At 42.6% G+C, this 3,338-nt stretch overlaps 1 long non-coding RNA gene across 1 annotated transcript; it reads right to left on the reverse strand.

The window, feature by feature from the left end:
- On the reverse strand, positions 1 to 2,579 carry LOC109888827 (uncharacterized). Its single transcript, XR_002255212.2, has 2 exons — positions 2,468 to 2,579; positions 1 to 1,014 (listed from the first exon to the last, which is right to left on the reverse strand). It is a non-coding gene; the product is annotated as an uncharacterized LOC109888827 (long non-coding RNA).
- Positions 2,580 to 3,338: the final 759 nt, after the last annotated feature.

The following is a 3,338-nucleotide window of genomic DNA, read 5'->3' on the forward strand; positions in this document are numbered from 1 at the left end:
TTAAGTAGAGTGATTTATTTTGATTTTGACCAAGATCTCCACAGGCACAGACCAAAACAAAACCAGGTTCTGGCCCACGATTAGGCCTACCACAACCCCAGTATGTTTTTTGTTGTTGTCACCCCTGCTCCCCCTTTCTCGACCGGTTCACCCAGGTTGGACGCTGGGTGGCGCTGTGTGGAGGGTGGGGTACTGTCACGACCTGCTCCCGTTCGTCCTCTGGCGCTCGAAGGCACCAGTCTTACACCACTCAAGCCACCTTCAGTACGCACACCTGCCTTTCCCCGTCACGCGCATCAGCGCTCATTGGGCTCACGTGAACTCAATTACTTGTGTAATTTCCTTCCCTATATTTGTATGTTTCCTATCTCTGTTCCCTGCTTCGGGATTGTTGGTCTTATGTCCTTGTTTTCCTGTGTGCTGACGCTGTTCCTGTCGTGTTCCATGTCCGTTCCTGAAACAATGTTTGACTCCCTGTACCTGCTTCTCCAGTCCGGCGTCGGTCCTTACATTTTTATTCAATGTTTTACAACATCAAGATATGAACTCTTTCTGACTCAAAATAAAGCACACAGATCTTGAGACGATAGAAAGAGAAACATCAATCGTTATCTGTATCCATACAGGAAACAAACCCTGGTCATAAACGCAGCTCAAAACCACAGATGTCCTCCAAGCGAAAGTGTTAAAGTTAGCTGAAGAAACTGCTGTACCACAAGGCTGCAGTTATCAGGTATTCCATGACATGTTAACAACTGAGCTATACATAAAATGAAATAAAACTATCTGAAAATATACCTAGAGGGGATCACATCAGATACATACTTTATTTTGATTATGAGTTCAATTCAAGGTCTGTAAATTCTGGTCATTCAGTGCAGTTTGTTTTGATATCACTGTAATTGTCCTCATCAATAGCACACTGCAAGTGGGTATACGGTATTGACTGCCACACCCTTCTGCCACATCCCAGCAGACACCCACCTTCTTTGGTGTCTCCATCTCCAACCCCACCTGAAAAATAAATTGTTATAATTTACACAGAGAAGAATATCGTAACAACCCTCTAGGTCTATTATGTGGGGAGGTGGGCTTATTGGGATAGTATGGGGGGGGGGAGTCGCCCCTGGTTCAGTTACCTCTGATACGACACTAGTTTTGTGGGTTGATTGAATGGACAATGATAACCAATCCTCTGAGTTCTACCAGGTTAGAGTGAGCCAGATGATTTATTTTATTTTAAAATTTGGGGGGGCTTCCCTCCTACCCCTCTGTTAGCCTGTACTCCAAGGGCAATAAAACTTTGTTCGCCGGTTCAACTTGAGCTACCATATCCTCGTTCTTCTAGTTAGTTACCTAGCTAATGAGTGGACCCGTTAATGCTACAATAAACTGTACACTAACTTTACACAACTGCATTTTCTATTTATAGAGTTTCTACTCGTTTTCCTAGCTAAGGAATGTTCAAGAGTCAAGGGTTTCCAGAAGGAGCCGTCTAGATGTAGGCTAACCTTAGCCTGCGCCTCAAATGGTCCAAAGGGCTGTGGTCAAAAGCAATGCACTATATATTGAATAGGGTGCCATTTGTGACACATCCTTAGAGAGACATGAATCCAATCTCTGTCACTTTGCATTTACTTGACAACAGGAACTCAACAGTTCCATAAAGATCCCTAAAAAGGTTTAACCATCTGACCTGTCTGGTTGTAACAGAAAGAGCAGTAGATGTCTGCAGCCTGTTTATCCTCAGCATTGCTGCTTTGCCTGTATAACAAAGGTAAGACACTGGGTGTCACGACTTCCGCCGAAGTCGGCCCTTCTCCTTGTTCGGGTGGTGTTCGGCGGTCGACGTCACCGGCTTTCTAGTCACTACCGATCCATTTTTCTGTTTCGTTTTGTTTTGTCTGATTACACACACACCTGTTTTACATTCCCTCATTACATTCCCTATTTTACCATCTGACATACATTTCTGTTCCGTCTGTGATTGTTTATGTCGTTAGTGGTTGTGTTATAGTTTTGTTGTCTGTTCCATTTTGGAATTTTGCTTTATTCTTTGAGCAAACTCAGTTTGATTACTCCATACCTGTGTCCTGTGCCTGACTCCGCTTTCACTCTGCACCCAATCACTGACACTGGGCAGCGATAACCGAACAATCGCTGACACTGGGCAGCGATAACCAAACAATTGAATGTGGTGATGTTGAATCAACATGGAAAACTGATGGGATTTGTAAAAAGTAATCAATGTAAGGGAATTTTGTATTTTTTTTTAACCCCACTTTTGACCTTAATTCAATGCGCTGTGAATTTCTTTGTTTTCACGTTGAATCCATGTTAGTTGGCAACTCAACCAAATGTAAATCAAAACTAGACGTTCAAATGACATCTGTGCCCAGTGGGAAGAATGACTTACAATAAATAATCAAGCATTGATTATCAATAATAGTGTGCGGAAATAACAAACCTCAATGAAAGGTGACTTCCATATCCTTGATTTTTCCTTCTTTTGAGCAGGTGGATTTTGTCTAGACAGCTCAGACTTGTTATTGCGTTTCCATGGGGACAATAGGTAGGGCTGGTGAGAAGGAATAATGGGTGTTGCTCAGAGCTCTTCCCAAAGTGTCAGACACAGCAGAAGAGTTCAGACTGGCTCCAATGATCCAGCTGCTTTTGGGTTAGCATCTCTGAAACATTTACGTACAGTTGAAGTCGGACGTTTACATACACCTTAGCCAAATACATTTAAACTCAGTTTTCAAAATTCCTGACATTTAATCCTAGCAAAAATTCCCTGTCTTAGGTCAGTTAGGATCACCACTTTATTTTAAGAATGTGAAATGTCAGAATAATAGTGGAGAGAATTATTATTTCAGCTTAGTATTTGGTAGCATTGCCTTAATTGTTTAACTTGGGTCAAATGTTTTGGGTAGCCTTCCACAAGCTTCTCACAATAAGTTGGGTGAATTTTGTTCCATTCCTCCTGACAGAGCTGGTGTAATTGAGTCAGGTTTGTAGGACTCCTTGCTCGCACAGGCTTTTTCAGTTCTGCCCAGAAATTTTCTATAGAATTGAGGTCAGGTCTTTGTGATGGCCACTCCAATACCTTCACTTTGTTGTCCTTGAGCCATTTTGCCACAACTTTGGAAGTATGCTTGGGGTCATTGTCCATTTGGAAGACCCATTTGTGACCAATTAACGTCCTGACTGATGTATTGAGATGTTGCTTCAATATATCCACATAATATTGCTCATGATGCCATCTATTTTGTGAAGTGCACCAGTCCCTCCTGCAGCAAAGCACCCCCACAACATGATGCTGCCACCCCTGTGCTTCA

This window comes from Oncorhynchus kisutch, linkage group LG4, assembly GCF_002021735.2.
Source record: "Oncorhynchus kisutch isolate 150728-3 linkage group LG4, Okis_V2, whole genome shotgun sequence".
Lineage (NCBI taxonomy): Eukaryota > Metazoa > Chordata > Actinopteri > Salmoniformes > Salmonidae > Oncorhynchus > Oncorhynchus kisutch.